The sequence below is a fragment of the Stegostoma tigrinum genome, chromosome 5, assembly GCF_030684315.1.
Source record: "Stegostoma tigrinum isolate sSteTig4 chromosome 5, sSteTig4.hap1, whole genome shotgun sequence".
In the NCBI taxonomy this organism is placed as follows: Eukaryota; Metazoa; Chordata; class Chondrichthyes; order Orectolobiformes; family Stegostomatidae; genus Stegostoma; species Stegostoma tigrinum.
The window spans coordinates 24221749-24249155 of NC_081358.1; the positions used below are offsets into that span (position 1 = coordinate 24221749).

Sequence of the window (27407 nt, forward strand, 5' to 3'; positions counted from 1 at the left end):
AGAAAAATAAAGTTCACAAATTCTCATTTTCATCAGAAACTTTTGAAATCTGCTCATAAGATGCTTATACTGAACAGGCCCAAAATTTGTTCCGTTAGCAAAAAACAGAACTTTTGTGACGTCTGGCTGTGAGGGACTTATGTTGGTGGCAGAGAAAAAGTGATGAGTATAAAAGTGGCAAGTTAATCTTGACTGTTTTCCTCTCCTTTGAGCAATGTCTCAAACCACTTGAGAATGGGCAGATTCTCAAAGGAAAGGTAGCTTAAAAAGATTAAATTTCGCAGATATTTCATATGTACTCCTTTGATTCTGATGCCATTATTTCCACCATAGAATTTACATTATGATGACAAGAAACTATTTGGCTAAAATATTCTGATTGACATAATATACTTTAAACGAGTGTTATTGGAAGATTATTTTGTACCAAATGCCGCAGTAGAATACAAAACAATTACAATGTATTTACATTGGTGTTTACCCTGTACGATATAACAACATGCTGACTGCTTTTAGCTGCCTGTTCCCAAATCAGTTTAACCCATTTCCCTTCACCCACATCCAAGTCTATTATTGGACTGTATACTGACAAGCTTGTGCCTCAACTGTTAACTCTGCTAGTAAATTCCAGAACCTTACAGCTTTGTGTGAATTTGCTTTTCCTGCCTTCTGATCCGAAAATCTTTCACTCAATCTGAATGTATTAACTTTTATTTTAGAAGACGCAACTACTAGAAACAGTTTGGTTCTATGTATCCCATCCTTTGACATCTTTAAACACTTGCCTGATATCATCATCTAATGTGTCGTTTGAAGAAAAACAACTCGAGTTGAATTTTTCTTTGTATTTCCAAATACAGGCATTTTAGTCAATCTGTTTGAGACCCTTTCTAAAACTTCAATATTAGGAATTGAACATTTGCACCTAGTACTTTAACTGAGACCTTACGGTTTTATATTGGCTCATGTTGCCATATTGGTTTTTATAGAGATCCATATTTTATCTAGCTGTATTAATTCAATGTTATAATGATCTGTAAACCTGTAACCAATCTTCATAGCCTACCAGCCAATTTCACTGGTTCCTCCATGAATCAACTACACAATCAAGTGGTGGGTTTGTTTGTATACTATTAAACTTAAAACTTGGAAGCATATCAACATTCCTTCACAGTCACTGGGTCAAAATTATAGAATTGCCTCCCTAAGGGGCAACTGACAACATGTGGGCTCAGCAATTCAAGAAGACAGTTTACCACCACCACCTTGAAAAGGCCAACAAGGGAAAGACAATAACAATCCTGGCTAGCCACCAATGTCCGTGTTCCTTAAGCGAATTGAAAAAAAAACCTTCTTACTGCATATGCATTATCCGCACGGGGCATGCTCCCCTTACAGAGTTTCTATAAACGCATTTATCATATTTCATGGTGGGGGGACAATTTAATTTGTAAATTAAAGTTAATTGGTTGGGTAGGATACTTACCAAAAATGTCAGGAAGAATGTAAGATGAAAAAATATGCATGCCTGTGTGTGAGCGCACAGAGGAAAATAAATGGCTGGTGGGAGTGAAAGAAGGATGGGAAATCCTGTGTGTGGGAGTCTTCTGGATCTATCTGCTGTTTTTCCTCTCTCTGGAGTGTGTGACTGTTGTTTAAGGTACTGCTGTAGATTGATGTTAACACAAAATTGTCTATGATTAAACAAGATATGCTTTCATCTTATGCAATCCCATGTTTTGCTTCTTTAACATACAAGATAATAAATCGGAGGGATATATTTTAGGCATAACTTTGTTTTCATATCTGAGATTCAAGTTCTGTTTCATCACTGCCCATCTCCTTTCATAACATCTGTTTGTCATTTGTCAAGGATAGACTTTTCCAAACAAATTCCTTTTTTTAAAGAAGTAATTTTGACTTGTATTTCCAGTTCTACTGAATTAACTGACTTAACTTCACAGAACATGAAACATTATGAATGGGAAATCTTTTAAACAGACCCGAAACTACATGAATCCTACTAAAAAGCACCAGATCACTGATGAATTCAGAGTGAACTGAATTTAAATTTTTCACTGATGCAACATCAAATTCACTGAAGATCAAAAGAATTTCTCCAAATAATTTACACCAAAAATGTAGCATTTTTACAAAACCCTTTTTTGGAAATTTGTTATCCAATATTTAAGAAAATCTACAGCCCTAAAAACTCAAGTGCGCTGACAAGTGCAGGTCAAATTTTTAAAAACGTGTTTTAATCCCCCATGGAAGAACATTTATCCTTTAAGACATAGGGATAAAGATTTTAATGGTATCTTGCTTTGCAATTCAAAATAAATAAGGCAAAGATGAGTTCCCATCATCTCAGAACTAAATTACTGAGATTAAAAATATGTAAACTCTAAATTATGTATTCCATTTGCATATTACATTTCACTCTTAAATGCTGACATGGAAGATTAAGAAGCAGGATTTAATCCTGACCATCCTAATCCTTTAAATTACTGAAAACAGACATAAGTGCAGGTCTGCTGTAGTAAATTACCCGAAATAAAGCAAATTCAGAGTGAAAAGTGAAGCATATTTATATTACACTGATCTAAAAATCTTTTGGCTAAACATTTTTCTCCAAAATTGACTAAATTATACTATGGCTAAAAAGCCAGCTTCTCATACAAATGAGCAGCTTTATTTCCAAACAAATTCCCAAGCCTAAAATCATCTTGAATCTATTCATGTCAGTAATCAAGTAACTCAATCTTTGAGTTGGTAACCCTAGTTGTCCTGCCCCACCCTCATGTCTGCACATTCGTGTTGGCAAAATTTCTTCTAATACGATTCCTATTTTTACATAATTTTAATTTGGAAATATCAGAATGGAAGTGCAACAAATTAAATTACTTAAAAATTAACAGGCCAACATGGTGCCATTTGTAATAAGCAAAATATTGAGTTATGATATCTGGAAGGCCTAGTTCAATCGTTATTCACAGTGACAAATGAAGACTGAAACTTTCTTTAGAAAGTGGAAGGTGTTGAGGTTAAAACAAAAATTATTCCATATTTTTCTTCTTGTACTATATGCAAAATTATCTGAAGTATTTATACCCTGTTTCTCTGAAAAATACTTAGGTGTTGGCATTTGGTAATTTGGGTTTTGTGTTGATTTTCACTCCCAAAGTAACCACAAACAAATATGCCTTATTGATTCAAAGCATTATAATGAAAACAATTTAAGTCTCTGAGAAAATTCTGTTTATTTTTTAAAAAGTATTATCAACATTTCTGCATCAATCATCTTAGTTCTGAAGTAAAAAAGGAAAATTCTCTATGGAAACAACTTTCTGAAGGACAGTATCCTTTAAATGTCGACATAACACACATATATTGAAGGGACGCAACAGTTTTTGAGCAATTTGAGCCAAAACCCAGTCATGCAGTCTCACATATGCAATTATAAAAGCAGACTAATGAAGGCTGTATAAATTGCAATTAATTTTCATTTTAAAGATATCATTCCAGACTAATCAACTGCCTATCAAATGTCCAAGTGAATTACTCTGTACAAAGGAAAAATCATTAGCTAGATCCACAGGCACAGCTTTCCGTACATGTAAATAAAGGAATGTTTGATTGGGAAATGCACCAAACCCAGAAAATTTCAAGTGATTGTAAAAGAAAATAAACCATCTCTGTTTTAGATTTTGTACTCTCAATTATATTACATGCAATTTGAACTCATTCAAAACAGCTAGCCACTTTTTCTAACGTTTGAAAATTACAAAGCCCATACTTATTTTCCAAAATCTGGATTCCACATTTTCAGTAACATTTAGAAGCCAGGATTTTTCTGTCCAGAGTTTGCCAATATATATATACATATATATACACACACATACATATATATATAGGTATTTTTACACAACCCCATATATCATCATTGGTCCTTGTTTTCATGGCACAAGCAAACAATCAAATATTATCAAACAGTTCCACACTATTACCATATATTTTGTTAAAAGCAGTATTTTACGATACTTTTCAAAAGTAAGCATTTTGGAGTAATATCTTACAGCGACTGTCAGTATGATACACCACATTTTCAAATCCAATCCCATTTAAACTGTAGTGTCAACCAAAGAAGAAATCAGAGCGGGGATTTTTTTCCCTTCCTTAAAGGCTGAAGAAACATTCAGGGAAGCAGGAACACAGATGTTTCCTTGTGAGTCAACATTGTTGAAGAGCATGTGATTGGCATGTCTAACACTCTTTTTGATCCAATATATGAAGAAATCATCAACTACACCGAAGATTACAATCGTTTGAAAGGATAGGCTTGCTGAATCTGCATATCAAGATCCAGAGAACGTACACAATCTACATTGAAGATAACAACATTTAGTTTTCTGTAATTCCATACAAGCAAAATGCAGAAATCAATTAGTTTTAACTGGTTAAAAGTCATATATATCCTGGCATGGTGATTCAGTGGTTAGCACAGCTGCCTCACAGTGCCAGGAACCTGGGTTCAATTCCACCCTTGGGTAACCATCTGTGTGGAGTTTGCACATTCTCCCTGTATCTGTTTGGGTTTCCTCTGATTTTTCTCCCACAGTCCAAAGATGTGCAGGCTAGGTGGACTGGCCATGCTAAACTGCCCGTAGTGTTCAGGGATGTGTAGATTAAGTAGGTTATAGGGGCATGGGTCTGAGTGGGATGCTCTGAGGGTCAGTGTGGACTTGTTGGGCCAAAGGACCTGTTTCCACACCATAGGGATTCTATAACGTATATACAGACACACACAAAATCAGTCAAAACTCTTCTCTAACACTGGTGTCAAATAGATTGAAAGCAGCAGTTCAAAAAGAGACCAAACTACTCCAAAGCACTTTTCTCAGGTTATCTAAAAACATCTTATTGTGCTACACTGCACCTTTTATTAAAGAGAGACAGAGAAAATGAAAAGAAGGGCGTGAGAAAAAGAGAGAGAATGATATACATTTGCAAAAGTGGCTTAACACTTTCAACCTAGTGATGATATAGATTTCTTGATACAGAGTGAGAAGAGTTAACTAATCTACATAAGCTGAAATTCATCAAGATTATCCCAAGCAGACAGTTCTATCAGGTCCATTTCATAGCATTAGGGATTACTGAAGACAATCTAAATCCTACTGAACCTGAGGGAGGTGAGTAACTTGTATTTAAAATCCTGACCAATACGAATAGCGAGGTTAAATGGGTAACCTTGGTCTGTAATCAAATGCCACAGTCACCACTTGTCTATTCAGGAAAATAAACTACATTCGAAAATCAATTAGGGAAAATTATTATGCCTTTTTTTTCTGGCCCTCTCTGTTTCTCACTGATGTTACAAAATATACAGCAAGCCCTGAATTAACTTAACACTGTTTCAAGAATGTTGATAATTTGAAATCTTCATGCACAGACTTTATTAATATTATTGATGAAGAAACAAATAAAGTGAATGGCTTTATTTTTTGTTTACCAACAATATCTTTCCTCGATGGAAACTTTGCATGAACAAGTAAAAAGAATTAGAGCAAAGTCGCCACTCATCAAATGTTAATAAAAGTAATACACCATTCTTAATTATAAAGACCCTTATAAACTACAGGGGAAAAATTTAACAAGACACTGTACTGGTTTTCAGTGATAACGGGAACTGCAGATGCTGGAGGATCCAAGATAACAAATTGTGGAGCTGGATAAACACAGCAGGCCAAGCAGCATCTCAGGAGCACAAAAGCTGACGTTTCTGGCCTAGACCGAGCTCTCTGATGAAGGGTCTAGGCCCGAAACGTCATCTTTTGTGCTCCTGAGATGCTGCTTGGCCTGCTGTGTTTATCCAGCTCCACACTTTGTTATACTGGTTTTCACTTTGTTAGGTCCTAGTCAGCTTGTGAAAATTGGAAATGAAAATCTACCCTAGCAATGGGCAGGATTTCCTATCGGGACTAGGAAGAAGAAATCAGGATTTTAAAATGAAAGGCGTGTGGTTTAGGTGGGATTTGAGGAATAATGTTTTCACCCTGGGGGTGATGAGAATCTGGAATGCACTGCCTGGGAGGATAGTTGAGACAGGAAACCTCAACCTTTAAACAAAATACTCAGATGAAAACTTGAAGTGCCATAACTTTCAAGGCTATGGGCCCAGTGCAGCAAAGTGAGTATTGTGTAGGCAGTCGTATATTTTAGTAGTACAGACTTGATGGGCCAAGGGGTCTCTTCTGTACTGCATAATCATGCTGAAGGGTCTGTTTCTGTGCTGGTTGGCTCTACCTCTATGATTCTATGTATGTTTCCAGGAACCAAACCAGGGCCCAGGTGGAAACAGTCCCAATCCCAATTTTCACAGGTGAGTCCCCTTCATTTTCCTGGGGGTGAGCTCAATGCTGAACAAAGGATGGCAGGCAGACTGCCAAAAGGCAGAAGGCCAATCAGGGGCTTCAGCTTGAAAAAAAAGCAGCACGCTGCAGTAGAGGGCAGAATAAACAAAAGACACTTGACAATGGATGTCAACATTTTTTGAGAAGCTACCATTGCAAGGGGGAGACCCTAAATAGGGTAGCACATGGCTGGTTTTGCATCCAGGAGGGAGGTCTCTGAGCCTTCTTGGAGGGTTGGCACCTCCAGATAGTAGCCAAGAAACACACAGTCTTCATGCACTTAAACTGGTTTCTACCACCTGTGATTAACTCAAAGCTCACCCTTAACTGGTCTCAATAAGATCATGTTGGTCCTGCTGAATCCATCTCTGGTTCCTGATCCGATTCGGGGCTCAAAATCTCATCCATTGGTTTTGTTTCTGTATCACTCACATAACCTGCTCACTTCCGCTAGTTAGAGAGATCAAAATCCTCACGATTGACCTTCTGGCTATTAAACTAACTGATCAGCCTTCCTACTGATGTGAGCCAAGCTAAAGGTTAGGAAATTACAGCAGCTACTGTAGCTCTTTGATTCCAGTGCAAAGTTTCCCTTTGGTGATTTTGGATTTTTTTTTGCATGCGGCATTTTTGTGAGCACAGTATGCATGCATGGGGGAGTACTGTGTGCATGCTGGGGAGGAGTGTGTGTGTGTGTGTGTGTGTGTGTGTGTGTGTGTGTGTGTGTGTGTGTGTGTGTGTGTGTGTGTGTGTGTGTGTGTGTGTGTGTAAGTGTGGGGTGGGTGGGGAGTATATGCGTGTGTGCAAGGGGCAGGTGAAGAGTGTCAGACAGGGTGTGTGCATACGTGTGTGTTGGAGGGGCTGGGGATGGTAGTGTGGGTGTGTAGTGGGGGAGGTCAGATGAGCACCCCATGTTTCTTTTAATGTCTGTCAATTTGATTAGACCATGCAGATTATACACTGAGAAAAAAGTAAGGAAAATCACACCGGTTTATTAATATCAGGCATCATCAAAATGTAATTTCTAAATGCAAAGAAAGGAAGAGCAATTATAGGATATATAGTGAGCTTAAATTCACAACAACCTAACCTAAGAGATTGTTTTCAATCAGTGAAATGACCATCTCCCTCTTGCCATGAGGGTTAGGAAAGCATCAGTAGAGGGGCAAATAAAATGAAAAGATGAATATATATCCTCTTCATAATCTGCTATCCATCCTACATTTATTTTAATAATATTTCTTATTTCACATCATTCCACTTGAATGATCTTGCATTCCTATTAATCTGAGGAGGAGAAGAAAACTGATACAATCAGATGAGCTTTGATGACGATTATAGTGTGACAATAATGGTTTTGATATCTGTTTCATTCCTTGCATATAACTGACATGCTTCATTACAGAAATCTAAAATGTTCTTTAAAAGGGGCATTTATTACCTTGCTGTGATTTTAAAACTTAATTTGAATAGTTAACGGGGGGGGGGGGGTCACACTGTCTAGCTCTAATTATCAAATTGAGAGGAACTACAATTGAAATGATTAAAAACTACCAAAATCACATTAGAACACTAAATATGTCAGGTTTAAGATTCTTCACGCAGAATATGTGCACACGATATCCCGCGAATGATATAATTTTGTACAAATATATTAACCGCTATTTCTTGACCCTATAGCAATCAGGTTGAGACAACGACTATTCACTAATTGGAATCTCCCCATGTCAGATATTTGACTTAAATTAAAAAGTTGACGCTGGCCTATCTAAATGAAAATAATATGACTTCAGTGTTAATGACATGCCACTCAGCACATCAACAGCTTCTGCTTAATTGCACAGAATATATACAGCCATAGTTTGCACTGGTAGTCTGCTTTTTATTCTATTTAATCAGCCATCTTGTCTGCAAAAGCAACCAATAGTGCTATCATCTGAAACATGGATAATGGAGGTTCAATACAGCTCCCTCAGGATTCTGTTTCCTCAAAAGTCACCCAAGGACCAGATCTCACTTGCTCCTATTTGTTAACAATAAAGACAAGCAATGCATACAGGTCCTGTCGACATTCCAACTCAAATTTGCAAAGAGCATTACGGAATCCAGACAGACTATTCTGCTTCACTGATGACAGATGCAGAGATTGGAGAGGGTGTAATTAATCACTTCATTGCTTCTGACTCAACCAGGAACACAACGGACTCCTCAAGACAGACCCAGCTGAGGAACAGGTGCTGCGTGGTGTTTGCATTTCCTGCATTGAATGCTCAATAGGAAGTCAGGCAGGTCAACTCTGAAAATGCTTCTTTGCAAATGACCCAAATAAGCATTACATAATTTGCACAAAAGAATTATACTTTTTTTCAGAAACATGTGCCTGTATGGTTGATCTTCATATTCCTTATCATTTCATTTGGCAAAAATAGTTCTGTTTTAAAATAAAATCCAGAATTCAAATAACTGTGCAGTGCAATGAAGGGGAATGCTGGTGAACTCTCAACCTGAACTGCTACTATTCTTCAAGTCCAATTTTCACTGGTCGATTTTCCATACAATGGCAGCTATTTTTCTTGGTTTGTCATCAGTGTATAGTGGAGAGGCAATGGCCGAGTGGCAGTGCACTGTTGATCCAGAAACCCAGATCATATTCTGAGGAGAGATAGTAGGAACTGCAGATGCTGGAGAATCTGAGATAACAAGGTGTAGAGCTGGATGAACACACAAGGCCAAGCAGCATCAGAGCAGGAGGAAGGCTGATGTTTCGGAGCCTAGGCCCTTCTTCAGAAATGAAGAAGAACGGTCTAGACCCAAAACATCAGCCTCTGTGCTCCTCTGATGTTGCTTGGTCTGCTGTATTCATCTTGCTCTATACCTTGTTATCTAATATTCTGAGGATTTAGGTTCAAATCCCACCATGGCAAATGGTGGAATTTGAATTCAATAAAAAAAAATCTGGAATTAAGAATCTAATGATGACCATGAATCCATTCTCAATTACTGGAAAAACCCATCTGGTTCACTAATGTCCTTTAGGGTAGGAAACTGCCTTCCATACTCCAGACCCTCAGCAATCTGGTTGACTCTGAATTAAGGATGGGTAATGAATGCTGCCTGGCCAGTGATGCCCTCATCCGTGAATGAATAAAAAGTCTGTACAGTGCTGCAAAGGATTTCCTTATTCATCTCTCCCAATATTTAGTTTACAAATGCCATTGTCAGAGACTGTGGGGTAGCCATATGGTTCAGAATTTTACAGGTTCCAAATGCAGTACTGGGCAGCTGGAGAGGAGCTACGGAAACATTAGGGAAGCCGAATTGAGATTGCATTTTGCAGTGGCAGAACCAGATGAAGAAAGGCTGAGACACAGTTTGATGACCTAAACACAGTACTGCAAACAGCAAAAAAACCTCAGAAGGAAAAATCAATAAAAATCCACAAATGACGCATTCTGGACCAATTTGTCTTGTATAGCTCAAAATGGTATTTCAGCACAAACTGTATATTCATTCTCAAGTATTACTTTCTTTATACAAAGAAAAAAATTGGCTTTTTTCCTTTGGAACAACCCCCAATTATGTTCCCAGAAGGATTTTCCCTCCTACTTGTGAATTTTTCCATTTCTTTATGACTATCCCTCTAAGACTGAAGATTTCCTGCCTGCTTTAGCAGATATATCCTAGCCTGGTGATTGAGGCACCACAGCCGCCTAGTCTACGGTTATGACAACAGCATTACAAGCCTATTTGTCATCCTTAACTGTCAGCATGTCCACAGGCGGACAATTAGAAGCCCATCTCTGGTAAAACTACCAAGGTATCCCATTGTCAGCAGGTGGGAGATCAGGAACCTTTACTCCATGATATTGGGGTCCGACCAACCACAGTACCATTCAGTCTGAAAAATTACCAACTAATCCATGACGTGGAGGTGCCAGTGTTGGACTGGGGTGGACCAGGTCAGAAGTCACACGAGCCCAGGCTACAGTCCAACAGGTTTATTTGAAATCACAAGCTTTTCGAGCACTGCCTCTTCGTCTGTGAAGTGATTCACCTGACATCAGTCAGTTCACCTGATGAAAGCTTGTGATTTCAAATAAACCTGTTGGACTATGACCTGGTGTCATGTGACTTCTGACCTTGTCTAGCTAATCCAAATCATGGACAAGAATAGCTAATACTCTAACTCAATGTGCAAAAGAAGTGTTGATTCATCTTTTGCCTTTACCAGTAACAGAATTTTATTTTATTTGGTTTACTGCCATTGATGATCTGATATTGGTTGAATAAACAGTATCAAGAATTCTTACAGAAGACAAAGAAAAATGCTGGAAGCCAGCGTGGGTCAGGCAGCATGCAGGGATGTTTTGGCTCTAAATGACTCTTAATCAGATCTCCACCATCAATTCTCATGCAGCCATCTTCCCAAAATCTTAACCCATAGCCCCGGATCAATAAGACTTTGGACACAGAAATTTAAAAAGAGTTGCCTTTATTCTTCAAACAGTTTCACTGTTAAGACCAGCAAAACAAAAACATTTCAGTCAAACATTTAAAATAAAAATTGCTTACTAAAAGAAAGATGAGGTAGAAACTGATCAGAAATTGGTGGCTCCTGCTGGGGCACACAGGATAATAATTCCTGATGACAGGAATATTGTCCCTGCGTTTAGCAAGCACCAGGAAAGGGCTGACATGGGAAACATGCCCAGAGGGGTGGGAAGGCAATTAGACTATTTAATGAGTCATTTATCACCAATTGTCCCAAGGTCATGAGGTTTAATGGCGACCAGGAATTATACGAACAACTCACAGGGCTCATGCCTGTAGAAAGCCACGAGGAAACTATCCCAGATTTGAGAAGTGGCCAGATAGGAAGCAGGACTGTCTTCATTCACAGGCGTTCTGTGCACAGCATTGGGGAGGCCAACTCCCTGCCTTTGTCCTAACCTCCTGAGTCATCATCTAGTGAACAGTCCCCTCTCCACGGCCTCCATTCCAGGGAAAGGATTTAGTTACAACCCTGGTGAAGGTCCCACTGTGTTCTCAACCAGGGGGTCACTGCAACTAATGGAGAGTCTGACTGGACAGCAGCTCCCTGGGGAACAGATCTCCTTCTCTAAGGCCTTATTCTGTCAGGTAAGCATCTATTTTATTTCTTCTTTAAAAAAATTCCCTCATGGGCTGTAGCCAGCATTTATTTTCATCCCCAGTTGCCCTTGAGAAGGTGAAGGTGAGCTGCCTTTCTGAACCACTGCAGTCCATATGCTGTACAGATAAACACAATGCTCTTCGGGAGGGAATTCTTGGGAAAATCTAATTGCATTGAGCCACCCGAGAAAAGTGACAAAGGGCTCTCACTAATTCTACAACCGGTGGATAGAGGCCAACACCAAATTCCATCTGCAAGCGGAACTTTACACATGAAACCAACAAGTCAGGAAACTGGTTGCTGTGTCAGCAAGCTTTAACATGGCTTTTTAACTCAACCATAGCTTTCGCATCCTGCTTCTAGGTTTCGTGACCACAGAGGGTGGGACAACGTGCCAAATCTGTCAAAGGGAAAGGGAATGATTTAGATGAAAATATAGGAGATGTGGTTAGTCTGTTTGCAGATGACATCAAAATTGGTAGTATAGTGGACAGTAAAGAAGGTTATCTAAGGTTACAAAGATTGGTTGGGCCATTGGGCTGACTAGTGGCAGATGGAGTTTAATTTGGATAAATGTGAGGTATTGCATTTTGGTAAAACAAACAAGAGCAGGATTGACACAATTAATGGTAGAGCCGTGGGTAGTGTGAAGAACAGAGGCCTAGGGGTTCAGGTACATAATTCTTCAAAGTTTGTGTCACATGTAGACAAGGTGGTTAAGAAAGCCTTCAGCACATTTGCCTTCATTGCTCAGATCTCTGAGTACAGGAGTTGGGAAGTCATGTTGTGCAGGACATTGGCGAGGTCTTTTCTGGGGTATTATGTCCAGTTCTGATCACCTTGTTATCGGAAGGATATTATCAAACTAGAGAGGTTTCAGAATAGATTTACCAGGATGTTTCTGAGATGGAAGGTTTGAGTTATAAGGAAGGCTGGATAGGCTGGGATTTTTTTTCACTGAAGAATAGGAGGTTGAGGGTTGACCTTCCAGAAGTTTTGAAAGTCATGAGGGATTTAGATAAGGTGAATGGCAAGTGCCTTTTCACTATGGTGGAAGATTTCATGCCTAGAGGATATATGTTTAAGGTCAGAAGAGAACGATTTAAAAAAGGACGCAAAGGGCAAAGTTTACACAGATTGTGGCTTGTCTGTAGAATGAACTTCCAAATGAAATGGTGGATGTGGATACAGCTACAACATTTAAAAGGGATTTGGAGAAGTAGGTGAACAAGAAAGGTTTATAGGGATATGGGCCAAGAGCAGGCAGGCAGGATTAGTTTAGCTTAGCATTATAGTCGGCATGGACTGGTTGGACCAAAGGGTCCGTTTCTGTGCTGTATGACTCTCTAATTCTAGAACAAGTGGTCCAGGTAGTATTTAGATGGCGGAACTGTACATCAATCACAGATACTTCAACAACCATAGGACTGGAGAGGACCCACAGGAAGGCAGCTTCTTCAAGTCTCAGACTTCTATCCAAAAGGTCCTGTCCAGATCTTACGGATGAAAAGTAACATGAAGTCTTCAAGGACTACAGAAAGATATCAACCTCAGAAACTGAGCAGGCATGCTAATGGCTGAGTAAAGATAGCTACAGTGACTCATGAGCTACAAAAACTGCTGGAGGGTGAGCAAGTGGCGGAATATTCCAGGTGCCAAACCCCTAGATCTGTTGTCCCCAGTATTGTCCTGCCCCGTATGCCTTATTCCGCTCATTACTCTTGCTCCAGATACTTCGTCAGATCAGTTACCACTCAATCACCCTGATTTTTTTGCCACCTTAAACCTTTTGATCACAATTACCATACATACACATTGTCTTTCCCTTATCCCTTTACAATCCATTTATCCCACTCCAATCTGCTTGCTTCTGTTCTTAAAGAAAGGAGCACAGAATGAGAGAAAGAGGCAGGGATCTAGACAGGTAGGGGTGGACTGAAGGAATGTCATACCTTATTGATCACTCTCACTACATGCTTCTCTAGGAATAAGCTCTTTTGCTAAGAAGTTGCAAATGTCAATGACTTGCATGACAGCCTGTGTCTCAGGAAGTACAAACTGCATAAGTCCCTTCCATGGTGAAAGAGGACCATAGCAAATTTTAGACCACACTGAATATAGTCCAAAACAGCAGAACACACTTCGAAGAAATTGGAAATCACCAATGCAGCACACATACAGAGTACACCTCTCATACTGAGACATGGATTGTCTGTCAAAACCAGAATGCTTACAGCTAATCGTCTCTAAGTATTTCAATTACTCATTGAGAGATCCCGACTCGTCTAAATCAACCCAGGTTAAAACTAGAAACTAGGCAGACTCAGAGTGTTCCTCACCCAATCCCATTCTGGGGGCTTCTGCCCACATTTGAACCCCTTTAAAACATGTTCTTTCCAAGGGGCAGTGCCCTGATCTAGTCTAACTAGAGCTTTATGTCACTGTGGCAAATCTCTGCCTCTATTTTTAGCCCACTAGATGTAACAGACACCATTTCATCAGAGATAGCAGGAACTGCAGATGCTGGAGAATCTGAGATAACAAGGTGTAGACCTGGATGAACACAGCAGGCCAAGCAGCATCAGAGGAGCAGGAAGGCTGACGTTTCGGGCCTCGACCCTTCTTCAGAAAAAGCGTCAGAAGAAGGGTCTGAGCCCAAAATGTCCGCCTTCCTGCTCCTCTAATGCTGCTTGGCCTGCTGTGTTCATCCAGCTCTACACCATTTCATCAGCCTGTTTGATTATTCTTTAATTCCTGAGAGTTGCATTATTGTTACGTGGGAGCACACACAGACCTATAAACCTAGCTTTCTACGAGTTATTTTTTCAAAAATCTATCCCATTGTGATCAAAAATAGATACCCTCACACATGCCGGTATTAAAATCCATGTGGCATACTTTTGACAATTCTCAAAAATGTTTAAGGTCTCTGTAATTTTATGCTCCCTTTTATACTATCTGTACCACAAATCTTCAAGTCATCAAATTTAGATATATGCAGCTGTAATTGCATTATCCAAGTCACCAATAAATATAATGAGTAAACAGTTCCACGAAATTTAATAATTAAGACAACAAGATGCAGAAGATAAAAGAGGCCACTCAGTCCATTGTGTCTACTCCCCATTCAATGAGATCACGGTTAATCTAATAACTTGCAGTTATGCTCTTCTGTCTTATCCCCATTACCCTGGATTCCCTTACTGAATAATAAAAAAAGTTTCTTAGCTTTGAATATATTTAACAATCCAGCTTGCACAGCTGTCTGTGGTTTTAAACAAGGTCCACAGATTCATGACTCTCAGAAGAAATTCCTCCATATCTCAATATTCATTGGGTGATCTCTTGCACTGAGATATTGGATTCTAGTCCTAGACTGTCCGATAAGGGGAAACTCTCTGCATCTACTATGTCAAGACCTCTAAAAATCTTTATGTTTCAATAACGTCTCCTCTCATTCTTACAAAAACATGTGCACAAAACTTCGCTACCACTCCTCATAAGGCCTCAGCATCACCCTTGTGAACCTTCTCTGGACTGCCTTCTATGCCAGTGTTTCTTTCCTTAGATATGGGGATTAAAACTGTTCACAGTATTTCCAAGTGTGGTCTGACCAGTGTCTTTCCTATTTTAATGTGCCATTCTCTTTGAAATAAAAGACAACATTCCATTTGTTTTTTCCATTCCTTGCTGAACTTGTACGCTAGCATTTTGTGGATTTATGTACGAGGATTTCCAAGTCCCTCAGTGCTGCAGTTTTTTGTAGTTCCTCTCCACTTAATGTGCAGTCTCTTTATGTTTTTTGACAAAATGCATAACCTATGTACAACCTTGTTGAATGCATTGTGGCACCTCAAACTTCATCTAAAGATATTCCCTTCAGAATATTCAAAAATTCGTGGTGAGTAGCTCCCCTTCTGTCTCCCCTGTATCCATCAGGAGCCTAAGGAAATAGTCTGCACTTGCCTGAGGAAGTGCAGGTTCAATAATCAATGTGTCCAGGTGATGTACCTTGCATGGTTGAAAAGCTGGTAGCATTTAAGCTGAGGTGTGCACATGTGATGTGTTTGCAGTAGTACTAAGTGTGTGAGAGCGTGAGTTGAGGCTATAAATGTGAATTGAGTTGTAATGATTGAGATTGCCGTAAGGTGATTAGAGGGGATGAGATGAACAAATTTAACAGTGTGAGGTTGGAGTTCATGTGAGGTCACGAAGTGTGCCATGGTCCTGCATCCAAGTCATAAGGATGCCATTGTTTGCATGGACCTCCTCAGCTATCTACTCCCATTCCCTTCCAGTCACCTCCTTGGAGATCTTCCTACCTCCCTACGATGTAGAGCGTCTCTTCTCCTGTCCACCTTCTATGTTAGGGCCTCAGAACTACAAGCAAAAGAAAAAGAAAATCAAGGAGCAGGTTTTTTGTCATTTTGCATCACTCCTCTTGCTGGGGCAGACAGACAAATGGCTCAGCACCATCCAGGACTTGATTAGTACAACAGCCACATCATTAAACTATCAGTCCCTCCACCACCAATGGATGTGGCCAACAGCGTGTATCACCATTATCAACCACCAAGCCTCTTACAAAACATCTTTCAAATGACATCTGCATCTAAAAAAGATAGACAGGCAAACGGGAACATAACCATCCATGAGGTTTCTCCAAGCCAAACTTCATGCTGACTTGGAACTATGTCACCATTCCCCACTAGGTCAATATCCTGGAACTTGCTCCCCATGGCCATAAACAAAATTGAGCTGCAACAGTTCACTATGCAGCTCAGCAACTTCTCAACAGTAATTAGGGATGGACAACGAATACTGGCTTTGCCAACACTATTCATATCTTCAAGATAAAGATAACAAAATCAAGTAAATTACTCACAAAAGTCAATCAGGTTCGCTAAAATGACCAGATTTACCAATCCAACTCGACTCTTATTAATTAGCTCAAATTTATCTTAGTGCTCAGTTGATTTGTGCTTAATTTTAGATTCTAATAGCTTTCAGCCAACAGATGTGAGACCAGCAAGTATATCATGGGTTATGGGCATCACTGGCATAGTCAGCACATTTTGCCCATCTCTCGTTCTCCTTGAGAAGGCAGTGGCGAGCTTCTTAAACCACTGCAGTCCATTTGACGTAGATGCACCAACATTGCGATTAGGAAGGGAGTTTGAGGATTTTGACCCTGCAACACCGATAGAATGGTGATATATTTCAAAGTCAGGCTTGAAGGAGAATTGTAAGTAGTGGTGTTTCTGTGCATGTGCTGCCCTTGTCCTTCTAGGTACTTGTGGTCTTGAGTTAGACAGATATTGTCTCAGGGGCCTCCGTGGTTTCAATATTCCCTTCATATCATGGTGACCACTATTACGCCTGAGAACACAGCAAAATCATCAGAAATGAAACAGGAGCCAGAAGGAGCCATTGGCCTCTTGAACCTGATCTGCCACTTTAGCAAAATCATGGCTAATCTGAAATGGTTTTGGCTCCACTTTCCTGCTAACCCCTCAAAACCTTTGATTTCCTTGTGAACCAAAAACTTAACTCAAATGTTAGATGATTCAATGACCTGGCCCCAGTGCTCACTGGGGGAGAAAAGAACTCCAAACTCTTAACCCATAGGAAATTAATTCTCTTCCACTCCATCTTAAATGGGAGACCACCCACTTTGAAACCATGCCCTTTCATTCCAGACCCTCCTGTGAAGAGAAACATGTCCTCAGTATCTGAATTGTGCAGTTTTAACACAACATATTCTAAAGCTATCAAGAATAATTCAGGAGTATAATTAGGCAGACTATGTTCTTTTGTGCAGTGCAGACTCAAGTCCCTTTCGTCTTCACCTCAGGCTATTTTAACAGCTTCCACAGCACATTTGATGATGATCTTTCTTGATGCCAATTCCTGGCATTTTTTACTTGACTAAATTTATTTTTATCCATCACCATACTATCCACTTAGAGATCTGATCTAAATCATGGTTGCTCATTTCATTTCAACCACCTGCTTTCCCTGTTTTGTAGTTTATGACAAAAATTTGGCCCCTCAAGTCTCGAGGTAGAGCCTAAGAAATGGACACAGGGATTCTAATTAACCCGCATCAGTTCAACATAATGGAAGCAGTATTGCTGAATGGGCAGTTGAGTGGCTGCGTGTTACAGTATGGGTTCAAGCTCATGTGTGGCTAGCTATCCTGTACTGTTTAAAGCCAGCCTGGACCTTTCAAAAGAGAAGATAACGAAGTGTGAAGCTGGATGCTTGGCCTGCTGTGTTCATCCAGCTTCACACTTTGTTATCTTGGATTCTCCAGCATCTGCAGTTCCCATTATCTCTGACCCCTTTCAAAAGAGAACTGTTTTTGGGTTACAGCAAGAACCAAAAGGGGTTCTAGAAAAGTATTTTTTGACCAGAAGCCTATCTCATAGGCAAGAGATGTGGCATATAATGACATAAAGCATGCTACTTGATTTTCTACCTGTAGCACAGAGCCCTGACATAGAAAGTGGACTGAAGGGATGTCCTACATTATAGGGAGCAAAAAGTGATTAGAAGGGAATGGGAGCAGACAGTTGAAGAGATCCATACAATGTCACCCTTATGACCTGGATGCAGGGTTATAACACACTGAGCAATCTCTCATGATCCCTAAACTCTCATTGCTGAATTCACATCAGCACATCTCCACATTCCTTTCATTCACTTCACAATCTCAATCATCACAAGTCAATTCATATTTATAGCTTCACCTCAATCTGACACACATAGTTCTCCTGCAGTTAGATCACAGGTACATACCTCAGCTGATACACTACCAGCTTTTCAACCATGAAAGGCACGTCACCTGGACACATTGCACTACAGACATTAACCTATTTTCCTCTTTTTTGCTGAATAAGTTGAATGACACTGGAAGGTGCACAAACTCAGCAATAGGGACCAGACTTGTTCACATCAGCATAAAGAGATAGTTTGGTGAGTACTGAAGACAGGGCTAAAACAAAAGAAGATTTTGCTTTCTCACCCAACTTCTCCCATCCCATTTTACCCTCAAACGACAATGACTTCACGTTGAGAAGGTGACCAAACAGGTAGATGAGAGTAAACCAGTTGATGTGGTGTATGGACAAGCATATGGACATACATGGAATAGTGCAGGTTAGATGGGCTTGAGATCGGTATGACAGGTCGGCACAACATCGAGGGCCGAAGGGCCTGTACTGTGCTGTTATGTTCTATGTTCTATGTATACGAACTACAGCTTGTATGCATATGCATTTTTATTCCATCACTTCTCACAATTCTAATGCTGGTAGTTTTCTCTTTCCTGTGTCCATGAACTGTAATCTAGACATACAGTAGGGGAGGAGAATAAAGAGCAAGAGGAGTAGGCTACTGATAATGAAGAAATGCCGCATGTGGCACTCACTCATATTTGTAGCCATCAGTTCAGATACTGATACTCTGCTGAATTTAGAGTGTAACGAAAAGGCAAATATCGTCAGACTCATAGTGCACTAGAAACAAACTCTTCATTTTAAACTGTCTGCGCCAACCAGACATCCCGACCCTACCTCGTCCAATTTGCCAGCATTTGGTCCATTTCCCTTCCTATTCATGTGCCAAGCCAGATGACTTTTAAATGTTGTAAGTGTACCACCTCCACCATTTCTCTGGCAATTTGTTCCATGCATGCACCACCCTCTGCATGAAAAGGTTACCCCTCAGGTCCTTTATAAACCTTTTCCCTCTCATCTTAAACCGATGCCATCTCAGCAGTTTTGAGAAGACTGCTTGGAGACGGGAAGGTGTCAGTAGTTCACGTGTGTCTTTCATATTTGCCTCCCTCCAAAGCTGCTTCCACAAGATCTCTAAATGATGACTAACTGGACACAGTGTGCGCAGCCGATTTGTGGGAAGGGTGGCTGTTGAGCCGTCACAAGGGCAGCTCGAATAGCAAGGTTATACGCATGCTCCTGCTATGAGGCTCGTAAGGAGGCTTTGATATGATAGCGCACAGGAAAACAACAATGAGTATACACTAGCAAATGGAACTGAAACACTGCCAGAAAGCCTGCAGTCACTATCAAAGAATACGGAGGAGTTCAGCTTCAACTTTACACAGGGCTTAGTTTAGAAATCAGACAGTCATTTCCAATGTAAAAGTAATGGCTAAATACATGAGATAAACTGAGGATCTAACTACAATGCAGTAGCTGATATCCCAGCTTCCACTGAAGGACATATCAGAAACCACTCAACGTTGGATTGCTCAATGGAGGCTCAGACAGAGGTTATAAATTTCCAGACCCAGAAGATTCCGGGATTCCTGAGGCACTGGGTCCTGAGGTACTCACCACATCTGTGATGGAAAGGATTGTGTCCTCATGATGGTCAGGTTAAGAAGGCCTCACCAACAGGGACACCATTGAGTAATGACCGAATCAGAGAGCAGGTGAGGCAACAGATTCATTCCCAATGGTTTGATCGCTGAAGTGCAACATGGATCTCATTTAACACATGTTAGCTATGTGACGTGGTTGCAGAGTACAGTCATGAGCCTGGTGTGAAGTGGAACATATTTGCTGCCGAGAGGACACTCTCTGGTTTACCTTTCTCGATTAAAAGATTGAGTGACCAGCAGACTGACAGAGTGAAAGTTTGTCACCACTGCCAATATAAAGAACCAGCACAATGAGCTCACAATCAGTGCAGTTTCATGGCTGCGATACATCTCAGCGCTGATGTATGGCACCCGCAGAGTGAAGTGCGTGTAGTCAATGATTATCTGCACCATGAGAGGTCACTTTCCTGGCAAAGCCATCAGGACACTTGCATTAAAAAGAGGCTAATATATCTTTCACCTTGATGTTCTGAATAAAATAGCTGCCAGGTTTACTTACACAACAAGCATGCCAAAAGTAATCCATTATCTATTTGACAAAGTGGGATGTCCTGCATGTCATGATAAGGCACCTTCATATATGAAGTTTCTGGTTAAACTTGAACAATTTGCATTGGCTTCCTAAGCAATTTTGGTCAACTACACCTGGTGGAAGCTAACGTGATCAAATCAGCCATCTGTCACACACACTGACTAATTTTCTATGCCATCCAGTGATTGAAAAGGTTGGATGAACAGTGAAAGATTGCGTCAGTTTCCCACCAGACAGTTTACGTAAAAATTATACCTCAAGTGGTTGATACAAACCAAAAACAATAAATGACTTTGCAATAGCCTCTGGGACATTCTATTCGATGCTTCCCTGACCAACACCATCATCAACCCTTAACAAGGGATCAGTTCTTTCCTGCTTGTTCATCTATATCCAACGTTTGCTTTAAATTCTCAGTGTTTTCAGCTTCAGTAGAAAGTGTTGCATCATTTAATTATTCCATTTATATTGTACAGTCAAAACAACAGATCTTTCATAATCATAATTCTGCTAAAATTCAGGTAATATTACATCAAACTATTTGCCTCGTTAAGATTTTTTAAAAAGACTTATTGTAGGTGCATTATTAAAATGTCTTAGTAATAATATATCAAACTGATACATAAATTTTAAAAAAACATTTTTTGAAATTGACCTATTTGGACAAGAGAAAACTTAAGTCATCCAAACCCTTCAAACTTTGTATCAAGTCACTAGTGAATGCGCTTTTACTTCTTCTGCACTCGTTGAATTAGTTTGAGCGTTTTTAAAAGACTCAAACACAATCAATCAATGGTGCTTTATACATTCTGCACTGCTTCAAAGACAACTGCCTTTTCCTGATCTTCTGAGGTCAAACTTCACTTCCCTGGAAGTGATACATCAGTGGTCCCTCAACTTTATTTCAGAGCTGATAGGATATTTACTGACTATAATTTTAATCTTCTTGCAGCTGCCCTTTTTAAATGAAAATCCTCTAACTGGTGAGACTCTGTTAAAGATCTGGAGTCTTTGCAGGGATTTTTTGTCAAATTCTCTTTATGGTTCATTGTAACTTGAAAAAAAAACGATCACGGAAGGATGGCATCATTGCATAGAACAGCATTCATTGCCCTGAAGGAGGCTGTGATGGGCTAACGTCTTGAACTGCAGCAGTTTTTCAAAGATCACACACAATGCTGTAAGGAGGGGACTTCCAGTGACAGTGAAGAAACAGAAAAATATTGTTCTAAGTCAGCATGGTGTGTGGTTTGGAGAGAAATATGGAGGTGGAGGTGTTCCCGTGCATCTGCTGTCCTCATCCTTCTAGTGGTAGAATCATGGGTTTGAAAGGTACTGTTGAAGGAGCCTTGTAAAGTTAGTGCTATGCATCTTGTAGATGGTACGCATTATTGTTACTGTGCATTTGTAGTGAAGGTGATGAATGGGATGCTTTTCCCAAGATGGTGTTGTGCTCCTGGAGTGTTACAGCCACACCAATCCAAGGAAATTGAGAGTATTCCATCATACTCAGGAGTTGTGCCTTGCAATTGGAGGACAAGCCTCGAGGAATCAGGAGGTATGCTACTCACCACTGAATTTCTAGTCTCTGACTTGTCTTGCTGTCAAAATACATAAGGCTCAGCATAGTTCAGTTTCTGGTCAATGGTAACCTACAATGGTACCTGCAATGGTATCAATACGTACAGGGTATTGATAGTGAGGAATTAACAGTGGAATGTCATTGAATTCCAAGGGGTGATGGTTAGATTGTTTCTTGTTAGAGTTGGTTTATGCCTGACAAAAATTGTCACTTGTTCGCCAAAGATTGAAAACTGTTTTCCATATCTGAGGAGTCATGAATGATGCTGAACCTTGTTCAGTTGTGAATGAACATTCCCACTTCTGCCCTTCCAACAGAGGGAATGTCTTTGATGAAGTAGCTGAAAATGTTTGGGATGAGGGCACTACCCTGAAAAACACATTTTGTTGCAGTGGCAGCATCCCTACCTCTGAGATCCACGCACAACTGTTAGGAGGGCAAGCAGTAACATCCCTGAGTACGTTGATTGAAAAATATCTGCACTTTGTCTGTAATAACCGAGGAGTGACATGGGGGAACCATCAATTGGTATAAAATATAAAAAAGGTATCACAGTGGAGTGAAACAGGCTCCTATGGTGCACTGGTAGTGGCCCTACCACTGGGCCAGAAGGTCTGTGCTCAAATCCGACCTGCTCCTCACCATACCTACAATGTGTAATAATATCCCTGAACAGGTTGATTAGAAAATATCTACCCTGAGGAACAGTTGCAGTGACGTCCCCCAGAACTCAGATGTTTCACCTCCGGCAAACATAGCCATCATCCTTTGACTAACTAGCAGACAGTTCCCCCATCTGCAATTCTCATTGTGGCACTGAGAAATCCCAGCAACACTGGAGTCAGTCAGTCATATGTGGTCTTGTTATCACAAACAGTCATTCTCACCTCACCTCACCTCACTTCTGAATTTTAACTTTTTCTGTCCAGGTTTGACAGAAGTCTGATGGGAGATGAGTGGAACAGGCAAAATCCAAACAAAGCAGTAGTGAGCACTGAACATACTGTGCAAGTTTCACCTGGGAGATCTGTTGAAGACTTCGTCTATCACTTTGTTGATGGTCAGAAGTAGACTGGTGGGGCAGTAATTTGCTCTGTTGGATTTGTCTTTTTTTTGGTCAACAGGACATACCTGAGATAATAGAAATTGCAGATGTTGGAGAATCTGAGATAACAAGGTGCAGAGCTGGATAAACACAGCATTAGAGGAGCAGGAAAGTTGATGTTTTGAGCCTAGATCCTTCTTCAGAAATGGTGGAAGGGAAGGGGGTTCTGAAATAAATAGAGTGACAGGGGGAGGCAGATAGAAGATGGATGAAAGAGAAGATAGGGTGATAGGAGACAGACAGGTCAAGGAGGCGGGGATGGAGCAGTAAAGGCGAGTGTAGGTGGGGAGTTGGGGAGGGGATAGCTCAGTCCAGGGAGGATGGAGAGGTCAAGGGTGCGGGATGAGGCTAGTAGGTAGGAGATGCGGTGGGACTTGAGGTGGGAGGAGGGAATAGGTGGGAAGAAGAACAGGTTCGGGAGGTGGGGTCAAGCTGGGCTGGATTTGGGATGCGGTAGGTGGAGGTGAGATTTTGAAGCTTGTGAAGTCCACATTGATACCATTGGGCTGCAGCGTTCCCAAGCGGAATATGAGTTGCAGTTCCTGCAACCTATGGGTGGCATTGTTGTGGCACTGCTAGAGGCCCAGGGTGGACATGTCATCTGAGGAATGGGAGGGGGAGTTGAAATGGTTCACGACTGGGAGGTGCAGTTGTTTATTGCGAACCAAGTGTAGGTGTTCTGAAAAGCGGTCCCCAAGCCTCCGGTTGGTTTCCCTGATGTAGAGGAGGCCACAACAGGAACAGTGGATACAGTATATCACATTAACAGATGTGCAGGTGAATATCTGCTTGATGTGGAACGTCTTCTTGGGGCCTGGGATGGAGATGAGGGAGGGAGGTGTAGGAGCAGGTGTAGCACTTCCTGCAGTTGCAGGGAAAAGTGCCAAGTGTGGAAGGTCTGGAGGTGAGCATACCTGATCAATTTTACACTTTATCAAGTCAATGCCACTACTATAGCTTAACTGAAATAGCTTGGCTGGGGACACCACCACAATGCTCTTAAGGGCCATAGTATTTATGGTAGCCAGTGCCTTCAACCATTCCTTGATAGTACAAAGATAGAATCAAATTGTTTGAATACTAGTAATCAATAATATTGGGACATAAGAAAGTGAGCACAATGTATCGCTCAGCACTTCTGGTTAATGGTGAATGCAAATCCTTCAGCCTTATCTTTTGGAAAGATGTCTGAGCTCCCACATTATTAAGCTGGATGTATTTGTGGAGCTCTGAGGAGTTGTTTAGTTGTCCACCACCATTTGTGGCTAGATGTGACAGGACTTCAGGACTTAACTCAAAAGTAACTAAGGGATGGGCAATAAATTCTAGCCCAGCCAGTGATACCCATATCCCACAAGTGACTAGAAGAAAAAAAAATCTGACTAATTGGCTGTTCGAACATTTAACCTCATCTACTGAATGCTGTTTCCACTGTTTGACACACAAGTTGTTCTGTACTCTAGCTTCATCAGGTTGACACCTCACTTTTTGGTATAGCTGGTGCTGCTCCTGGCATGCCTTCCTGAATTCTCCAATGTGAAAGGGTTGATTCCCTGGCTTGATGACAGAGTTGGGGATATATCAACTGATAATGTTACAGATTATGATTGAATACAACTCTGCTGCTGATGACCAGCAGTGTCATGGGTGCTCGGTTGTGAGCTTCTAGATCTGTTTAAATTCTGCCCCATTCACGGGGCACCACATGGAAAGTCTCCATAATGTGAAACGAGAATTTCACGCTACAAGATCTGTGGTTGCCTCCATCAATATTTTCACAAATGCATCTGCACATGGCAAGCATTCTAGTGAGGACAAGCTCAAGTAGGATTCTTCCTCTTGCTGGCTCCCTTAACAGCTGCCTCAGGCCCAGACTTGCAGCTGGGTTCTGTAGGACTGTGACAATTCAGTCACGAATGGTGTAACCAAGCCAATGATGGGATGTGAAGTCCCTCACCCAAAGCAGATTCTATGCCCTGGTTAGCATCAGAACTTCTTCCAAGTATTGTTTAATATAAAAGGAGAATGATTTATCTACTAAGGGATGCGCGGGACAGGAGATATGTGGTAATAAGCAGAAAATTTCAATGCCATTAGGCTTAGTCTCATGCCGGAGTACGGGTTTGTGTTTGTTGTTATACTTTGAAGTCTTTAAAACAAAATGAAACTGAAAAAAAATCAGCACGTATGAGTTTGAGTCAGAAATTATTACTGATTACTTATCACTAATAAGTAAACTCAAAGCAATAAAGCAGTATATTTGCATTTACTTTGTTATCTTATCCCTTTCTCAACTTTCTTCCAAGTGGTATGAGCAGACATGTTTCCTGTCCTCTACCAACTCAGCTCGAGCTGACCAGAAGAGATGCTCCAGATAGGCCCTGAATATTTTACTGTTTGATAGCGTGATGTCTAAACTTATTCATGCAGAATGCTATGGTTGAAAGAAGAACATTGTTAGTCTTGGTCAGATAGAAGTACAAAATCTAGGGTAGAAAGAGCAGCTCACCCTTCCAGCATGCCACACAACCCCCAGTGGATTCTTGAGAACAAAATGGTTTATTTCAATATTTTAAAAAGGAGTCGTGCTGAATGTGATCTGGAAGGTATTAAAATGCAGACTCTTTTCAGATGCATTCTATATTATGCTTTTTAGCATGTTATAACAAGGGTTTGATTATTCACAGAGACAGATGTAGACACATATTGTATACTTCAACGAATACTGAGTGAAACATTACTGTTTCAGCCTGAATGACAATAAATCAAAAGTTGTTTTGTTTGTAAGCCCACATGGAAATGCTATCAACACTTTCAAATGTCATCTTCCTTTGCCAAAATGCTACAGGCTTGGCCTTAAAAAAAAGTGTTATTCAGGTGAAACAGATAATTGTTCATTTACTACTAGCATGAGTAATTGACACGTAAATCATGCCAAAAGTATGCAAAGAACATCTGTAAAACAGTTTTTCATTAGACAAATCAGTTCAAAGTATTACAGCAAATGCCGTGACTTACGTGAACTAATTTTCAGTAAATTTCAAGAAAGAGAATATTGGTCAATGTCAAGCAAGCCCAAGAAAGTATAAGGACAGAATTGAGGAGATTTTTGAGGAAATGCAGATTTCACGTGGTAGATGAACTGTGTCAGTAACATGATAAAATTGTTAGCACTGAACCTCAAAAGTGGAACTTTGGAGCTGAAGATTTAACATAACCGAGTTGAGTATTATGAGGATGGGAACAAACATACACAAAGGTAGCATAAATAAGGAAACATTATATGTAGAACAGGATTAGAAAGAAAGAATGTAGGAAACAGATTAGCAAGTATTAACTGAGAAATCTTCAACACTACAAAATAAATGATCTTGGAAGAAAGGTTAGCCAGATAATCAGAGGATTGCCTGGACAAAGCAGTATTTCAAGGTTACAGAGAGATTGTAGTCAAGGCGCTTCTTTGTTCACACATATAACAGCCATGTGTGTTTTTAAGATATCACTTATCAAGGTTTTGAGTTATCTTCATGGGACTCGGTATATATTAAGGAAAAGGTTAGAAGTGATACTGCAGGGAACCAATGGTCATCAAAAAAGTGGAGAAAGAACATAAAAGCCTGAAAAGTCACTAATATGAAAATTAATTTAAATAAATTATGGTATGCAAAGTAACATTCTTGCAGACTACCAGTATTTCAGAAAGGAAGGGAAATTGCCAAACAAATTGATGAGATAACGAGGTGACATGGTTTACCAGTAGCAAATCTACTTTCATTAACAGTTCAATAAACATCTTACACAGATAGAATTTTGACCATGTATGGCAAATATAGCCAGCATCTTTGGTCCAAACAAATATAACCCTTAAGAGATTAGCAAATTTAAAATAAGTTAAAGTGAAATAATAGACCACAGAAGTTATAAAGGATGAATGTAAAAACTGATTTAAAAGGGATGAATTTTTCAAAATGTAGCAATTTGTTCAGAGTGCACTGGAGACCTTTAAGAGTACAGATGTTGATGCTAAGCAAACCAACAACGAGTATCACAAAGCCAGAAATAACAGGTGAAAACTTTAAATGATGCAATTACGCTTGAAACTGAGAATAGGCATAAAGTATTAAATAATTTAAATCAATATTTCCTCAATATTGACAATGATGAATGTAAGCATATTCCCTTCCCAATGTGAAATATCTCAAATGAAATCAATGGG

The 27407-nt window shown here is 40.2% G+C and overlaps 1 protein-coding gene across 6 annotated transcripts in view; it reads right to left on the bottom strand.

Annotated features, from left to right (window-relative positions):
- zfhx4 (zinc finger homeobox 4) overlaps positions 1–27407 on the bottom strand; it is a 353237-nt gene that overhangs the window by 192318 nt on the left and 133512 nt on the right. The gene's annotated exons all lie outside the window — the stretch shown is intronic.